Here is a 19,707-nt window from a genome sequence, read left to right on the forward strand (position 1 = left end):
CTTTTAACCAATATACCCGGGTCGGTTGATCGGACTAGATTTTGCAGGTGCCTCTTCTCCAGCTGGAAGTTCTGTGACAAAGGGGACCATATCTTTGCATAGTTTTACATGCATCCTCATCATGCCTAGCACATGGTAAGTACTCAAGGTAAAGTCATTAAACAAATAAGGGAAAATTTAAATTATATTAAAAAAACAAACAAACAAAACTTACTACCAATTATCATTCAAAGTCTACACAATGAACTTTTGCCCATCCAAGTAAAGGGAGCCAGGCTGTGCAGTTTTGCCAGGGTACTCAGAGGTTAATGAAAAAAAGCCATCTTCCAGTGAAGTTACTCCTACATTGAGTTTAATGGGCCATTAGTCTGAAGAACTCATGAGTGGTGCTGATTAAGAGATGGCAATCTTGTGGCATCATTCAATCTGACAGGCAAAATCACGAACTTCTCTGTTGTATAATTTTAATAGAATTTACACACAGTGAATATATAAGGTGGCTGTTTTATGCTGACTGTAGCTCAATACCTTTAATTTTGTTAAACTCTCTAACAATTTAAAACTTGACGGGAGTTTTAAGGTTCAATTTGAAAATGTTGGTTTTATAAACATGGTTTAAAATATCCCACGTAGCAGCAGAGTTAACAAAAAATTCAAAAATATAATATAAAAAGTAAAAGTATAACACATTATACATATATAATACATTGACTACTTCGTATATTTGAACAGATAGATTACTTTTTAGTCTAGCAAAGAATGTTGAGTAGCACACTTAATTTGTATCCGTGATATACATCCCATTTTATAAACTCTTGAAGTGATTTTGTTTTTTTCCACTTCATCAGTTCGAATTATTGTAAGCGAAACAACCATTGCTATTATCAGAGATGCCAGTGAGTTTGCCTACTGACTTTTCAATTTTAATTGCATTTACAAGTATAAACAGCTCTGAGCACTAATTTGTTCCCTCAGCAGCTTTTGAGAGGGAATGAATCTAAACACAATTAAATGCGTTGATATTTTTGAGGAGCTGAGTTATAAGGAGTTTCCGAACCAGGTCAACAAAAATTGCATTACAACTCCCTTACTAATAAAGAAGTTGAAGGCCAATGTAATTGACATCCTAACTATTATGAAAACTTCTTTAAAACATACTTCAAAAATGTCCTTGTAATTTTTTTTTATCATGAGGTCATTATTATTAGAGAACCAAGACTTTAATTGGCAACCATAATTGCTTTTATTAAAGTACTAGTTTCCTCTGGATAGAGGCCAGTTAGAAATTTATATAGGCAGTATATTTCTATATGAACAGTGGTCTTTTAAAAAGTTAAGCTGTTCCTATTCAATATCTTTCTTTTTTTATCTTTTCCAACTTCCAGCTCTGATTTTGTTATACCATTCTCACATACTTTGAAAACTCTCCCACTAACCCATCTGGCATGCTATCCTCATTTCTATTCTTTTAAGATAAATTTACTTTTAAGAAAATTTGGTTAAACCCACAGAAGTGCAAAACCACTCAAATATCCAATTTTTTTTTTTTTTGGTCTACCTATCACTGTGGCCCTTTTAAAACAAGGATATCTCCATGCCTATATTTAATCTGCCTTTTATAGTAACATATTTTTCCCCCCAAGTCAGATGATACTCTAAATGGTGCTACAAAATAGGCACAAACCCCAAACACTGATCAAGTCCTATCACATGTCCCATCACCCTTGGATTTTACCCCCAGCCGCTGGAAGATCTCTCATTTATGATTTGGTGGTAATGAGGTAGGCTAACCAATCTTTTTTTAATGTCCACCAGCTGGTCCTGTCAAAGAGCATGCTTCTCAGCCGACTGCACTGATGTTACTGGCTTTATGCTTCACACATTCTTGAATCTTATCATCTGGCTGCCTTATTTGTGATTACTCTCTGTCAATTAGACTTCATTTTGAATTTGCTTACTTATTTCATTTCCCAATCAAAGGAATGGCTTCTTCCACTTTGGTGCTCCCCAGGCACAGCGTGTCTAATGCAACCGGTAGTTGGATATAAAGCAGTAATACACGGCAGGAGCAGACTGGACAGCCTGAAGGGAGCATCCATGAGTTACCTCAGACATAAAACAGAATTACACAACTGGCAGTATTCAAACTCTGGGTTTGTGTGTTCTTTCTTAATATTTAAATAAGGCAAGAAAATGGAGTTAAAAATTTGAGTTCCAGGCTGTTAACATGCTGTGAAGAAATCTCACTGCCCTCCAGTATGACCAACATTTGTGCAACATTTCATGCAGTTCTGCTTCAAAATCTTTTATATGGACGTTCATGTCTTGCCCAGTTTAAAGAATTTTATCAGTTAAAATGTTTTTATTTGATGATCTTCTCTCTGTTGCTAAGAGAGCAAGGACAAGTACCTGCACGTTTATGTGCTGGCCATATGAAGAAGAATCCGGAGCTTACGTGTTCATTGTAAAAATGGGAGGGGAGCTAAACTTTGTTGTTCCAAGAAAGACTGAAGGGATTAAGAGATTAAGTCTTTGTGAGGATGATTCCAATTTTGGACCAAAGGAAGAGAGGAAAAGCTCTATAGCTCTATAAGCAGGGATAGCACACCCACAACCATATTGCAGACAAGTCTTGGTTAGCCTACAAGTGTTTGAAAAGAAAAAGAAATACACACACACACACACACACACACACACAAACACACGTTTGAAAAGAGAAAGATTTATATACACACACACACACACACACACATACATATACATATACACACACATATATAGATCTACTTAGAATTTGGTTTCTCTTAAGAACCAAATCACAAGTCTGGCAGCAATGGGCTAGTTATGAGAAGAAGCTATTGTCTGAAAATAGGGCAAGTGCTGTTTAATTTGAAACCATTTTATCATTTCCTTCATGAGTGTGTAAGGAACCTGTGACCCAGCAGGCTATGCAGCTGTGTTCATTAGTGACACTTGTACTGTACTGAGACTATGCAGTGATATCAGGTCTGAACTGCTTTGGTATAAAAACTGCTTGTTCTGATGATGCTTTTCTTTTTTTCCCAATGATGTTTTGACACCTCACTTGACCAGGCTATTCTTCATCTGATGAGCAAGGAGGAGCAGCTAAGCTAGGATTCAAGAAGAGTTATTACTACTCTATCTACTGCCCATCACAGTCACTCACAGTGGAGGATGCTCAGTCTATCCTATCATGAGACTAAAGGTAGGAAATCAGACCAACGGTGGAAAGGCAAGAATAGAAAGTTGGAGCACCTGCTTCCTTCCCACGCCCATGGCAAGCTAGGCTTCTATTTTTATTGGTTGTCTTATGTGCCTTCATGAGTATGGTGGTTCTTTTTTTTTTTTTTTTAAAGAATTATTTATTTATTTGACAGACAGAGATCACAAGTAGGCAGAGAGGCAGGCAGAGAGAGAGGCGGAAGCAGGCTCCCAGCTGAGCCAAGAGCCCAATGAGGGGCTCGGTCCCAGGACCCGGAGACCATGACCTGAGCTGAAGGCAGAGGCTGTATCCCACTGAGCCACCCAGGCACCCCGAGTCTGTGGTTCTAACAGTGTCCTATTCCCTTCTACCCCATGCCTTTAGCTGAAGAGTCACTTAAGAGTGTGTCAAATTCAAGTACCAAACATCCTGTTTAAAAGTAAGAGGTAATTGCTTATCTCTGCATTTAGCAGATGGAATTGCCGGCAACCACAATAAGCCAATACACAGATGGGTTCAGCAACTTGCTTTTCCACACTTGGGAGAATCACTGCCCTAAAGAAAGATATACCAACAGGTGGACTTTAGACAGCAGATTGCAGCTTAGGATGTTTACTCCATTCTAAAGTTTTGTGTGTGCTAAGAGAAGGATTAAGCAGTTAAACAGCTTAATCCAGTGAATGAATTATAAGGGCAAATTTCAGTGAGCAGGAGTTCAGAGAGAGAATGTAAAAAGATAAACCGCAATCTCTAATAACCAAGGAACTGAGATGGAAAGGAGATCTATAAACTGCAAATGACTCGTTAAAAAGAGAACCTCTCGGGGCGCCTGGGTGGCTCAGTGGGTTAAAGCCTCTGCCTTCAACTCAGGTCATGATCCCAGGGTCCTGGGATTGAGCCCCACATCGGGCTCTCTGCTCAGCAGGGAGTCTGCTTCCTCCTCTCTCTCTGCTTGCCTCTCTGCCTACTTGTGATCTCTGCTTATCAAATAAATAAATAAAATCTTTGGGGAAAAAAAAAAAAGAGAACCTCTCAGTTAATTTTACTTTTTCATTGTAACAGTTGGCACCCTTGGGAGACACACCTACGTAACAACTGTTTATTACTAACAGTACAAAAAGCAACAATTCCCTAATTTACCTACCTGTTTTTTAATTAGCAATGTCCAGTACAACTTTCTGTGCTGATGGACAGGTTCTGTATCTGTGCTAGCCAATACAGTAGCCACTAGCCACCTGGAGCTATTAAGCATTTGAATGTAGCTGATATGACCAAGGAACTAAAGTTTTAACCTTATCTAATTTTAGTTAAGTTTAATTACCACATTGTAGCGAGATTATCAAATTGGACAGGGCAGTTTGTCCAGAGAATTAATTAAGCAAAAGGGTACTTGGCATGAGAACATGGATGGAAGCTACCCATGTTCTTACTGATGGTTTCATATGGGATACTAAGCTCACAGTAGCACACAATACAAAAAGCTAAATTTGCTTTTCTAGTACATTAAAATATGTCAATTTTAGACTATTTTTTAAGTGGCACAATTAAAGCTGCACTATAAAAAGTTTTAAGTCAATAATCCAGCTGACTCAAGTAAACCTCTACTTGTTCCATTTTCCCCAAAAGAACTTTAACTGAGTGTAGACCTTTACTCTAAAATTGTTTTTGTGCACAAAGCTGTCATAAAAGACTCTTGAAAGGCTACTCAAATTAACTGTAGTATGATTGTGAGCTATCAGTTTTAAAATATCTACTTGTATGTGACACAGAAAGACTCTAATTTGCAGACCCCCTCCCCCAAGCCCCTAGCTTTCCTAAAATTACAGGTTCAAAAGCCAGAAATGTGATAGGGGTAAGAATTCTTTGCCCTTTATCTCCTGAAACCTGGTTAAGGTTCTGAATGATTGATCTTACAAATAAGAAAAACAAACTGAAAAGCTGTCCCAAAGTTATTTTAAAACCTCAGTTTTACATCTCAACTTTGTGCATACATTGGAATCACAGTTCTTAAAACTCTTAAGTTCTTAAAATTCTTAAAATTCTATTCCTTAAGTAAATGCTAAATGGCAGAATCTAGTAGAGATATATTAGTGAATTTGAAAGCATGTATAATTCATTTACCACTATAGGTAGTAAATGGCAGAAGTTCAGGCTGATGGGAAACAATCATTACAATTCATTAACCAGTTGATAAGAAAAACTAAAGCTAAAAAAAAGCAATGATAGTTGATAAATCATACTGCAAAATGCTTGTGACCATGTGTTATAATTGTATCAAAGTAATTCTACAGTAGAAAGAATGAAACAAAGGGGTCAGAGAACTGACATATGACAAAGTTTTCCCATCACGAAACAAATAGTCTTTTTTTTTTAATTGGAAGATTACATGGTATTAATTCAGCAATAATGGAAGCCATTAAAACAAATGATACGACTGCAAATTGGGACATGCCTCTGATCTAAAAGTCTACCTCTGAGAATTTAAGCTACAATGGAATGGGGATTTAATCAGACAAGCCTAAAAGATGTACATATAAAGATTAGTACTGGTAAACTGCAAGGAAGCTAAACATTCATCAATAGGATTGTGGTTGGGGCGCCTGGGTGGCTCAGTGGGTTAAGCCGCTGCCTTCAGCTCAGGTCATGATCTCGGGGTCCTGGGATCGAGTCCCGCATCGGGCTCTCTGCTCCGCAGGGAGCCTGCTTCCTCCTCTCTCTCTGCCTGCCTCTCTGTCTACGTGTGATCTGTCAAATAAATAAATAAAATCTTAAAAAAAAAAAAAAAAGGATTGTAGTTAAATAACTTAGGGCACAATGGGATGCAACCTTAAAGAAAAAGTGGTAGAATTTAATCTAACATGAAAAAGATGTTCCGAATATTGTAAATGAAAAGGCTGCTTATTAGTTGGTACATAAAGTTTGATTTCATTTTTTAAATACAATATACTGGGGCGCCTGGGTGGCTCATTAAGCATCTGCCTTCAGCTTAGGTCAGGATCCCAGGGTCCCGGGATCCAGCCCCCCATCGGGCTCCTTGCTTAGCAGGAAGCCTGCTTTCTCCCTTTCCCACTTCCCTGCTTGTGTTCTCTCTCTGTATCTCTCTCTGTCAAATAAATAAAATCTTAAATACAATATACTATACCTGTGTGCACATGCACATACATAATCTATTGCAGAAAATCATTTAGAACATAACAAAAGTATCAAGAGATTGATGGTAGATAGGTGGGCCTATGAATCTTAACATTTTTGTTGCATCCTGTATTTTGATTTTTCTATAATAAGCATAATTTGCTTTTTCAATGGAAAACATTTAAAAAATGCCTGTGAAGAAATACATTTTGGTTTGGGAAAGAACACAGCATTCCTTAGGCCAAGACAAATTATGCTTTAAGTTATTGTACTGTATATTCCAACGGACTAAGTGAAACAATAAAGACTGAGCTACTGAAATTGTAAGACACACACATGCCTAAAATTCTCAAGTTTTATCAAGACTGTGAGAATTTTCTTAGACTAAAAATGTATGTAGCAAGGAAAAGGATCTACCTTCAAATGAAAACAGTTCTCCTACCCCCCCCCCCCCCAAATCAGCAGCTGCTACATGAGGGAAATGATGAAAGCTAGAGCAGAAAAACCTAGTGAAATCAAATCACAGAAAGGTAAACTCAGGGACAGCTGGAGAGCTCAGTAGGTTAAGCATTCGACTCTTGATTTCAGCTCAGGTATCACAGGGTCGTGAGACTGAGCCACATTAGGGGCTCTGTGCTGGGCGTGGAGCCTACTTAAGATTTTCTCTCTCCCTCTCTCTCTGCCTCCCACCCCCCTGAAAAAGGTTAACTCGTAATAAATTCAAGCCTCCTCAATGTACATAAAACATTATTTTGTCAATGGAGAAGCTGTTCAATATACAAATCACAGGAATCTTTTCAGTACTATTTCATCTTTTGAGATGAGATGCAAACAGAATCCTTCTATATCTGAATTTAAATACTAACATTTGCATCACATACTAAATATATTTACCACAGGGCTTCTATATTCATCATCTCCTCTACAAAATACACGTACTCCCAAAAGTTGAGCTGTCGCATATTAGGAGAAAGGAGAAGTAAATGGTGTTTAGAACAGAGGAAAAACTTAGACAAAGACATGAAGTGAGAAAGAGGGAGGGAACCGGAGTGGAAAGGGCAGAGATGGAGGGGGCACCCCTTTGAAGAGTAATGCAAGATCCAAGTGGCCAGCTGAACGGATATCATAACGTATCTTAAAAGTCATGTTAGGGAGGGGTACCTGGGTGGCTCAGTGGGTTAGGCCTCTGCTTACGATTCAGGTCATGATCTCAGGGTCCTGGGATCAAGCCCTGCATCAGGCTCTCTGCTAAGTGGGGAGCCTGCTTCCCCCCCCTCTCTCTGCCTGCTTCTCTGCCTACTTGTGATCTCTCTGTCAAATAAATAAATAGAATCTTAAAAAAAAAAAAAAAGTCACATTAGGGAGCTAATAACTTAACCTGAAGAAAATGGCAAGGAGTCAGTGGATAGTTCTAGGACAATGAATGACATGAAGAGATCTGTACTTTAAAGACTCTTCTCAATACTGAGAGAGAACTGGGGGTGCAGGGCAGTGATGGGGATAAAGGGATTAAATTTATGAAATGAATTAAGTGGTCTTGAGGAAATACTTGTTAAGGAGGAAAAAGGGCCTGGACAAAATTATAGCAGTGGGAATGAAAAGCAGGTAACAAACAGGAGAGAACCAATAGGGCTCAAAGACAGACTGCAAAAAGAGGGTGGGTGGAAGGAGCGGGGTAGCAGATAGGACCTGTTGCTAACTAACAGGCCAATTCGCCTTTGTATATCAGAAAATCATCCCGGCCAGAGCACACTGCTTGAACAGCAGAGCCTAGGTAAGATTTCTGCTCTATATATCCCTGCACCTACAAAACTCTACATGGAAAGTCCTGAAGAACCTGGAACTCTTCATTCACTAATGGTGTTTTTTCAAAGCTTGCTCCTGAGACCACCTGCCAAAGAGTTAGCTGGGATTCTTATTAAATGCAAATTTCTAGACTCAACTCTAGACCTACTGAACCAAAATCTCTGCATAAGGAGCCCACAGTTTCACGTGAACAAAAGATGAATGAAATATAAATTACATGTGTATATGGAAGTAGAGATAAATTTAGTTTAAGAAACGAATTCAAGACACATTCAGAATATCTAACTGGAGGGGTCTAGCAAGCAGTTGAATGTGCAGATCTGGCACTTAGAAGAAAGATTTGGTTTGGCCTGGCACTGTGTCTGTGGTAAAGTAGAGGTATGGTTGAAGACACTGCAGTGAAAGAAATCAAGGAGTGCAGTATGAGAAGGCAAGAACAGAACTCAATGAAACACTAGTATTTCAGGGACCTGTAACAGTCAATGAACCTGGAAAGACAGAAAACTGGATAGAAAAAAGAAGACATGTATTTTATCATAGAATCCAGGGAGTCAAGTATTTCCAAAAAGTGGGAAATGTTAAATGTCAGATTTTGGAAATGGTGACCAATGACAGGGCACCGAAGAGTGAGATGGGAGCACGGACAGAGGAGACCTTGGACGGACACTACTGTTTTAAGAACCATGGTTTAAAGGACAGAAAGAATTTTCACTTGATTTTTCCTTTTAAATATAGGAGACAAAAGCATTTCTGCCCTTCTAATGATCCTTTTGGTCAATCTGGCAGGGTACAGGGATGATAACTGTAGGTAGGTAAGATGACCAGTAAACCCAAGTTAAAGCAAATGGAGGGGAGGGTAAATAAATGGATTAAGAAGAGTGGGAGGAAGAAGACGGTCTGTGAAAAGCACGAAACTTTTCTATATCCACACTTAACTGGATTAATTAAGATCTTAATTTCTTTCTCAAGATACTCATGGCTAGTATTCATCAGACACAGTTAATAAATACACTGGTAACCTAAAAGCTTTCTGGAGAACTTTCTGATACAGTATGTAGGAATTGTATTTTATCTATATTGTATTTATTCTACTCTGTAATAGAAATACAGCCAGAATGTTGCTTGACATTGAGTTGAAAATTGTTGATATCCTGAAAATATTCTGAGAAGCCAAAGTCACATAGTCAAGATTATAAAGGAGACTTTTTAATAATAATAAACAGAAATGTTCTCAGGGTAAATATTAATAGTGTTAATGAGGAAGTAGAAAGAATACAAAAATTTTAACATATTTTATGTATGTGTAAGTATCTTATGTTAATTTTGAAATATTCCCCAATGCCACTAAACTGGGCTGTTTTCAAATCAGACTGGCAATTTTTGTTCCTTAAATTCATTGTAGATATTATTCTACCAGTTATCCTAAGCTTTAGGTATTAAAAATGTCATTTAAAAAAATGTCATTTAAATATATTTATAGAATACTTTAGAGAGACAGGAAGGTGTTTTTAGTGTCTACTAAAATCTCCACATTACTACATAGGAAATGAACATTAAGTGTGAATTTTAAGTAAGGTAATACATGGAAAAATATATTAGTGACTGAATTTATACCTCATAAAGGGAAATAATTCCTTATCCTCTTCTAACATGCTACATAATTCCTTTATTTTACTGTCTTTTACCTCCTCTCAAGTAAATTTTGCAATGGTGGGATTTATGTTTGTTTTGTTCAATGTTTTATCCTCAGCTACTGGAATAATTTCTGGCAGTTGCTTAATTAATATTTACTAAATAACTGAGCTTAAAAAATTGCCATGGACCCAACCACATAGCTTTAATTATGAAATTTAGATTTTAATGGGTATGCACAAATCATTATTCTGCCTTACCGGTATACAACTGAGAAAGTAATGGCAAAAAGCAACCAAAAATAGATACACTAATTTAAAATTATTTGTAAATAAACGACATTCCCTTATCACAAACTATAAATCCAAGGCTGTGTTTAATGGGTTTATTCCCCTTATCAAAAGCTTAACAGATGGTGTGCCAAATTGGATCAGCATAATTTAAACCCACTCTAACTAGAACTATAGTTAATATCACATTTTCACAATTTTTCAGTGTCAGCCACTTTGGTTTCAATCACATACATTTTTCATATATTTGAAAATCTCTGAAATTCAACTATATTTGTAATACACAATGTTAATTTCCTATATAACATGGAGATTAAATTTAAGGTGCTGTAAAAGTACCTTCTAATTTCCAAAGTGCTATACAAATATAAAGATATGTTGTTTTTATATTATATTTAGTAATAAACCCTTGAAAATTACAAGTTTTATTATTACAATGTCAACAGAGGTGCAATATTTCTATGTATGTCCTAAATATTTCTAAAATGTTCTATTGATGTAGTTAAGTTCATTGCTCATTATCTTCTAAACTCAGAAACTAGAAAACTCACCTCACAAACTACCCGTTTCTCTCTCTCACAGCATCCGCTGGCACTTACTGGGGCTGATGAGCAAAAGGAACATTGTGTACAATTCCAGAAATGGTGCTAACATTTGCCCTTGTGTTTGCACTGACTGCCTCCTTTACTTAGAACCCTAGTTCTTCTTGAGAGAAAGACTAATCAGGGCATGTGAGCCTCCATTACCTGGACCGTTAAGAGGAAGAGAACAGCATTAGAACCACTACCCTCATTACCAGCTGACATCTGCATGATTCTAGTAAATGTCAGTCTATGCTCCACTAGCTAATCTCTTCTGGAGATGACAAGACAAGTCACATGTGTGTGTCCCTTCTCTCTGATCATTACCAGTCCAAGCCACGAGTTCTAAAAACTGTATTTTCTTGACAGATTGTTTGTTGAGATTATTATAATCTATATGGAGACAACATCACTCTCTTCGGTCAACAGAAATGTACATTTTCAGATATACCAATGAACATGGATGAATCAAATAATATATGGGTAGAAATAATTTTTAAAAATTACACGTCTCTTGAGACCCACATTTCGTTCCTTGCCTCAATATTCACATTTGTATAATTCATCTCTAACTCTGCCTAAAAGTTAGTTAGTACCTACTAAATTTTAATAGTTCGCCTAGTTTTCTTTGGAGGCAGAAATGATTTAGGCACTTGGTTTTTAGAGTTGGAGGCATTGGGTTTGAATATGTAAGCTGTGCAATTTTGGACTAGTTACCTAAACACTCTGCTCACTTTCCTCATTAATCAAATTGGGATAAGACAGTACTTCATACAGTTATATTAAGAAATAAAACAATGCATGTAAAGTTCATAATACTTGACAAACAATACCCATTATTTAGATAAGTCCCTTATCTAAAGTCCAAGTACCTTAAGTATCTACTGACAGCTGAACTAGCTTTTCCCAACATGAGAGTGATATTTCATTTCTTCCATAAAATAGAGAAACCTATCTTTGTCTTCTTTCTTTACAGGCCAATATTACTTTGTATGCAATAGAAAAATTACTCTTATTTCTGGGTAGCTGATTTCTCTTTTATCAACTTTCCAGTAACAGTTTTAAATTATTTTAATCACAAAAATTCTATCCCTTTACTGAGAATAATTTTGACCTACATATTAAAGATTTTCAATCTAGACTTATTTCCGTATCTCATAAAACATTTTTCATCTCTGACCACAGGATGGGATGAAATAACTATGAAGTTGAACCAGAATGCCATTTTTAAATATTCTAACTAACCCTTTTTCTATAAATAATTATATAATTATAAAATTATGATGCTATTTCCAAGATATTCTGCTTCCTTGTTTTCAACTTTAAATTACTGATTTAAGGAATATGCTTTTATCACTGATTTAAAAAGGACTCAGGATCATCCAGTGCCTTGGGGTCATCATTATGAGCACAAATTGCTCTGCTGGGGTATCCAGTATAATAGAAATGCAAATGAATCTAGAAATCCTCTTTCTAAACACAGCTCTGTTAAAAGTCTTTGGGGAAAAATACTGTTTATTCTCCTGATTGAAAAAGAGCCAATTATCATCAGTTAGTATTATTGGCTACATTTTATTTTTTTGAATATGGTACAAAGTTCTATTAGTAAGATTCATAAGACCTTTATAGTAGACTCCAGAAAGATCTCATGAAATTCTGTACAAGGGCAGAAAAACAGCAGAGAAGCTTCACTGTGAGCAAGTTTAAAGGGAAAGAAATGTAAAGAAAAGCGGTACTCTGAAGTCTCCTTTAGACTGATTCTCTCATCAGTCAGATACTCATTATTCCTTGACAGTCCTCGTGCTGCTGCTGATTAGGTACTAGCAAATAAAAGAGACTCTAAAAGAAATCCATGCCCTTATGAATTACAATTGGGGGGAGGAAGCACATCAAACACAGACAGAAACAAACAATTACAGTAAACAATTATAACAAGTACCTTGAAGAAAATGGTGCTGTGAGGAAAAGATCAGTGGGGAGAGTAGTGGTGGTGGTGGGGGGAAGGGGCAGGGAAAGGGAGGGAAGGCTGCTTTGAGAAGGAACTTTTTAAGAATTAAGATACAGCTGGGTTCTCTTTGTGGAGCCACCTTGCCTCTCTCTTAGCTAGGCTTGTCAAGTCTTCACCTCCTCCACGCTTGACCTCCAGCCCTGATGTTTTGGTTAAAGGGATGGAGGGGGAATTCGCTTATTTACTCATTCACTCATTCTGAAAAGAGATCTGGACAGGGTAGGAATAATAGCTTAGATCTGGACATTTAGTTTGAAGAACTTATGGGTTATACAGATAAAAATGTCTAAAAATTAGTTGCACATTTTGATGTGTAGCTTGGGGAAGAAGCGGGAAAGGAGGCAGGAGTTATTTTGCTAGTTTTCATTATATAAAAGGTTAGGAAAGCCCAAAGACTGAGGATAAAAAGCCTAGGACAGAGTATGCCAACACTGAAAAAACAGAAAAACAGAAACCTATACAGATTATCAGAACTAATCAGAAACATCAGGAAAACCACTGAGTGAATGGCATCAGGCTATGGTCTCTAATTTAAGCTCTTAAAATATGACAAAGGGCAAACAGAAATGTTCATTCCCCACAGTGGTACAGCTCTGACATGAGAGACCTGATCTGAATCCCTTGTGTCATTTACTATCAATGTGACTTTAGGGCAACTGTACTTGACCTCAGAGCCTTCATTTCCTCACACACAAATGGAACTACTACCACTTATCTCTTAGTCCTGATGGGAGAGCTCTGTTCGCTATAAAAACGCTTGATTCTGCTTAAAAATCTTTGGCAAAGTGAGGGTTTCCCACCTTCCTAGTCATTTCTCCTGGCACTTTAGCTATATACTGTGTCTCTAAATGGGAGAAAATAAATATGAGTCATTTCCTATTTAAAACTTAAATGGGCGGGACGCCTGGGTGGCTCAGTTGGTTAAGCAAAGCCTGCCTTCAGCTCAGGTCATGATCCCAGGGTCCTGGGATCGAGTCCTGTATCGGGCTCCTTGCTCATCCAGGAGCTTGCTTCTCCCTCTGTCTGCTCTGCCTGCTGCTCCCCGTTTGTGCTCTCTGATGAATAAATGAATGAAATCTTTAAAAATAAATAAATAAATAAGAAATAAAGCTTAGATGTGCATATACCTCTAGCTGAATGGACAGAGTAATGATACCCATAAGTAACTTGCCCAAGTTCTCCCAGTTAATAAATGGGAATATGAATGCCGACAGTCTGCTCTGGAATGTCTGCCCGACCTGGCATTTCTGGACCTTTGGAACACGGTCTCAGGAGCCTGTGCTCCTGATCACTACGCTTCGGTGACTGTGCAGCCCCAGCCTGAGCATCAGGAACAAACAAATCTGTGCTCCAACAGTTATTCTGCCAAGTACTCTTCTTGGAACAAAGGGCAACAACTGGGTTTGGCCTTCTGAAATAGATTCTGGCACAATAATTTCAAGATTAAGAAATACAAATATGAAACTGCTCTTCCTGGTTACATGTGAGTGACAGATGTGTCCAGCTGTAGAAAAGCAAGCTTCCTTGTAAAGGTGTGAGGGAGGTGGAATTACCATGTTGGTCTATCATCAACAGAGTCAGGGAGAAGGTAGGAAGAGTTTTTCCAAGATTCTAATCTCTAACTTCCTTCATCACACAAGCTTCTAACAGAGTAAAATACTGGGAGAGGGTGTCTCTTAAGAACAGTAGCATTAATCATTACATGTTATATACTGAGATAGGTCAAAAACTTGACAATTCTTAAATCCTTCTGGCAACAAGTCCACATGTGATCTGGCTGCATACCCATCCTCAGAATACAATCCTTCACTTTGCTAAAATCCCTTCTAGTTCTAACTCCAGGTTTAGAAGAATCATTAGAGCATGACTTGTTAGTAGGAGCTGGAGCTCAAATAGTTTGTCTTCGATGTGGAATAACCTTTAATTACTAGAAAGGCCTCTCTCTATGGCTGCTTTCACCTGTTGCCTACTCAATATTCTTTGTCCCTTTCTTTGAAAAATACTGATTTTACTTGGAGCAGCTTCTCTCAAAGGGCAACGAAATTTGTAAAAAACTACTATGTGGAAATTCAGGGAAAACTTTTTAGATGCAGGAGACTACTAACAGATGACCCTGAAGGTGGTTAAGTATGTGGTAAGGAAGGTGGGATAGAGAAACAGAAACAGGAGAGACCTTCTAATCATGGAGCTACCATACCAATTTCAGACTCAACTTCTTTTTATATGGAAGATATAAATATCCATTTCACCATTATTACCTGGATTTCCTGTTATATACAGCCAGATCTCATTCCTAATGGATAAAACTTCCCAACCAAAATTTGTGTACAATCTAAGTTTTAAGTTCATCCTAGACTTTAGAATTAGAAAATGTAACAAAGTTAAAAGGGAGGGAAAGTTGCGAGTAACTTCAAAGCAGCCAGGGATAAGACTGTGGAACCTGGCTCCTCATAAATGGTTTACCAGTTAAGTCCCAAGTCTTCATTAGATGTTGTTAGCCTAGATTCAATTATTTTTGTTTAACAATATTCTACAATTTAACTTATCACCAGCCAAACCCACTTGCCACTTCCATCCTTCCTCTTTCTGATCATATAATGAGGTTTTGCTGTTACTGCCACTAAAACGTGATCAGTTTATTCAAAGTGTCACAGGTACTTTAAAGGCATCAAAAAGGCAGTTAAGAAAAAAAAATAATAACCTCGTGGCTGTATTTCTAAGTATATCAAAGAGAACCCAGTTAAAGTTCAAAAGTCACATAAGTTTTATATTTAAAAGTGCTCTCTTTATTTAATACCAATGTAAGATATCTGCAATTATGTGACACAAGTGAAAGAGGCTAATGCCAGATTCAGTTAGCTACTTACACAGTTTCCCTATCATAAGGGATGGGTTCTTTTTACTGAAGCGCAAAGATGCTGGAATGTCAGAAGCAGGATCGTGGAAGAACTAACGACAGACTCAGTAGTAAATAAACAGTTTTCACATCCAAACCGAATCAGGACTTGATGAGATTCAAACTGTTCTCTGACTACGAACCATGTGAACAGTGTTTTGGTCAAAGACACAGAATCAAGAAAGAACAAGATTAATAGTAATCACTAAGTTTACCAGTGCCTTAACCAAGAAAAAACACCTAGGATTTTTCTTGCTAGAAAGATACCGAGGATCTGAATTTGGGTTGGCTTCTAGAAAATATCCTAGAAAGTTCAACAAATTAGGGGGAGAATGCCAAGATGCACGAGTAAGCATTAGTGATGCTTACTAATCCACCATCAAGTTAGCCTAGAACCTTGCTTGGCATAAGAGGAACTGATCCAGTCTTAGGAAAAAAAAAAATCTCCACAGAAAAGAAAGGAAGTCAATTCTTAGAGGAAGGTAGGGATGCTCTAAGAATTACTTGCACAGCTTTTTGGCACAAAATGAAAACAGACAGCATGAAGTAACATCAGAATTCTGGATCTTTCTCCCCTCCAGTTTCATTTCTGACTCTGTTACCTTGTACAACTGAGTCTCATTACCGGCTTCTGACCATCCTGGGCTAACTTTCTCCCAGGATCAATAGCTTAGGGAAAGGTAGTAATTTCATCACTATTTGTAGAGATCTTAGCATAATGTACTATGAGGCATATTAGAGTATATGCACAAACAAATTTATAGTGTTTTAAAAGCCATGGATATAGGCCACGAGTATTACGAAGTTTATGCATCTGTCTTCTAATCCATAGGCAAATTATTCTAATGGTGAATTACAGGTACAAAGAAAAATCTTAGGTCTTTGAAGTATACCAGGAAGTATTCAAAATGTAGGTACTATTTCCTTTTAATTACTATAAAGTCACAGAAAAAAAGGCAATTAAGGCCATGCTCAGAATACAAAATCTAGTAAGATTTAACTGTCTTGTTATTTTTCTTTCTCCTTTTGTTTTCATTTTATAAATATATGCATGCACACAACTTTTAAACAAGAGGCCATTTGATTAGACCAGTTTTGATGTGACCTAATCAGCAATCCCAAAGCCATAAAATATTTTTGTTTACTACAAATGTGTGGACTCAAAATTAGGTAAATTGTTATTATTTCTCAAGAAAATTTTTAACTGGTTTCTTAGCAGAGAAAATAGCATGCTTTAGAGCAAATTTAGCCACTAGTAAACTAAGAAACCAGGTAAGATCAACATTACCATACTGCAAAATATTATACCAAACTAGTAAAGTTAAATGTCATGTTTTTATAAGTTCTCTTACATTCTAACATTCATTAATTGGCATTGTGCTAACAGCTTTGCAGGGGGAAAAAACCTTAAAAGACTTTAATAGATTTATTGACATAGACAAGAATATACCTTGTTATTTTTCAGGTATATGATTACTTTATTATCACATTTTTTAAATTGACTTTTAAAAACCTGTATACTGATATGAAAACCAAAATTTTGTGTAATTCAGAGTTCTCATTTCCCTCCCTTTTCTCCTCTAAGTTAAAGTGGTTATAATAGAACTAGCTTGTCACTGGGACACCTGGGTGGCTTAGTGGGTTAAGCCCCTGCCTTTGGCTTAAGTCATGATCCTGAGGTTCCTGGGACTGAGTCCTGCATGGGTCTCCTTGCTCAGCAGGGAGGCTGATTCTCTCTCTGCCTCTGCCTGAGACTCTGCCTGCTTGTGTGTGCATGTGCGCTCTCTCTCTCTGACAAACAAACAAATAAATACATTTTTTTAAAGATTTTATTTATTTATTTGACAGAGATCACAAGTAGTCAGAGAGGCAAGCAGAGGGAGAGAGAGAAAGAAGCAGGCTCCCTGCAGAGCAAAGAGCCCAATGAGGGACTCGATCCCAGGACCCTGAGATCATGACCTGAGCTAAAGGCAGATGCTTAACGACTGAGCCACCCAGGTGTCCCAAATAAATACTTAAAAGGTGAGATGAATGCTTAATTCTAAAATAATGTTTCCTCATGAAGGTTTAATTCACATTTTGAAATATAAAATCTTGAGTGTAGTAGAGTACAAAATGGAACAGTTGTAATTCAAATTGAGAACTGTCTTTTAAGTTAAATGTAACTATTATTTCAACAACATAGAACTTCTATTTACATATTAAGGTAAATAGTATCAGGGCGCAGGGTGCCGGGGTGGCTCAGCCTGTTTGAGCATCTGCCTTTGGCTTAGGTCACAATCTCAGGGTCCTGCGATCAACCCCTACATTGCCCCATGTTGGGCTCCCTGCTCAGCAGGGTGTCTGCCTCTCCCTCTGTCTCTCCCCCATTGCTCATGTTCTCTCTAAGATAAATAGAATCTTAAAAATATAAAAAATTAAAAGAAATACATTATCACAGGGCACCTGGGGGGCTTGGTTGGTAAGTGTCAGACTTGATTTTGGCTCAGGTCATGATCGTAGGGTCCTGAAATATAGCCCATGCTCAGTGAGAGGTCTGCTCGAGATTCTCTCTCTCTTTCCTTCTGCTCCTTCTGCCCTCCACCCCCCATGCTCTCAGAAAGTGTGCTACCTCTCTGAAATAAATAAATCTTTAAAAAAAAACCAGATGTTATCAGAAATGAAATATTTGCAGAAGTGGTACCTGAGAACTATTTGCATATTCTCTATATAATGACAAAAAGCCAGTTAAAAGGCATATTTTAAAAAGGCTAGAAAAGCAACTTATGGAAGTTTAGGTTTCTGTGGAAATAGTCTATCACAGCACGATCACCACTAATGATTTAGTCAGAAGCACTGGTTAGGAAAAGCTGGCTGCTGGAGCAGCAAGGATAGCTAATTAGGATTCAGGGAAAGGGGTTTCTAATATTAGCCCTATCAACTAATAAATACTGACAATAGATCAATGGAATTAAGATCATATATGCTGGAAACAGATCACCAGGCCTCAAGCCCCAGCTTGTCAATTACTGCTGTGTGATTTCAAAGTGCTCTTCTTAGGTCTCAAAGGTTAGGATCCATCACCTTTAAAATGGATTACAGAAGCCATCTCAGAGCTATTCCAAGTTAAATAAGGTAATCCATGTAAGGTGTTTTATTATAGTGTCTGGCCCTAACAACAGGATGGTATCACCACTACAGCAACCTTGAACAGTCTTATTTGGCCCTCAGTTTGTAAATACAGGTTTGAGCTGGATCATTTCTAATGCCTTTGTCCACCCCAAATTAAAATCTACAATGTAAAAGAATATATAGGGCCAACTCTATTTTCAAAGAACATAAAATTAGATCTTTCACTGTAGTATTATTAAGGACATAGTAATTCAGATGCTATACAAGAATCATATTTCTAAGCAAGCCCCTTTAAATTAGTTATAATTACTAGAGTCATTAAAGCTGAAGTTGTATTTATTCTATTTACCCCCAAGAAATTCAAGATCTTGCATCAGTGATCATGTTCAGCAAATATAATTCTTCCAGAGAGTAAAATGGCAAAACTCTTATAACCGATATGATGTTAAAAGGAAAATGAGTATCATATTTATATGCTTTTATTATAAAAATATTAAGATTCTTTTTAGAGTCATAAATATTTTTTAAAAATCAAGGTCCATAACATTAAGATTAAAGAAACACCTCCCACATGTTTCTTGAGGGCAAACTATTCATGTCCATACATGCATCAACTGTATGACAATCCAGACAAATAGTACATGGTAACATTTTTTTTTAATAATTGGATAATTCTTTTTCATATGCTTTCAGAGATAATATTAAGAAATGTAAAAAAAAAACTTTTTAATTTTTAAAAATTATTAAGTGTGTGTGATTATTGAAAAGAGGTTATCTAAAAATTTTAAAAAGTTTTCCCAGATAAGACAACACTAAGGAAAAGAGTTCTAGCTCACTTCAGTCAGGTACCAGCATGGAAGACCCAAGGAATTCAATTACATTTTATCCAACAAGGTAAAGAACAAAACCATCCACACAGGTCTGTTTTCAACTTGACAACTTAATAACGTCTCAACCCAGAAAACATGTTCACTAGTCAATACACATACTTTGTTTTTAGATTAGCAAAAACGGGATTAATTCTGTGG

The 19,707-nt window shown here is 37.1% G+C and overlaps 1 protein-coding gene across 1 annotated transcript in view; it reads right to left on the reverse strand.

Moving 5' to 3' along the window:
- Positions 1 to 19,707, reverse strand: part of C2H21orf91 (chromosome 2 C21orf91 homolog) — a 32,660-nt gene that overhangs the window by 11,519 nt on the left and 1,434 nt on the right. The window lies entirely within an intron of this gene.

The sequence above is a fragment of the Mustela lutreola genome, chromosome 2 (genome assembly GCF_030435805.1).
Source record: "Mustela lutreola isolate mMusLut2 chromosome 2, mMusLut2.pri, whole genome shotgun sequence".
Lineage (NCBI taxonomy): Eukaryota > Metazoa > Chordata > Mammalia > Carnivora > Mustelidae > Mustela > Mustela lutreola.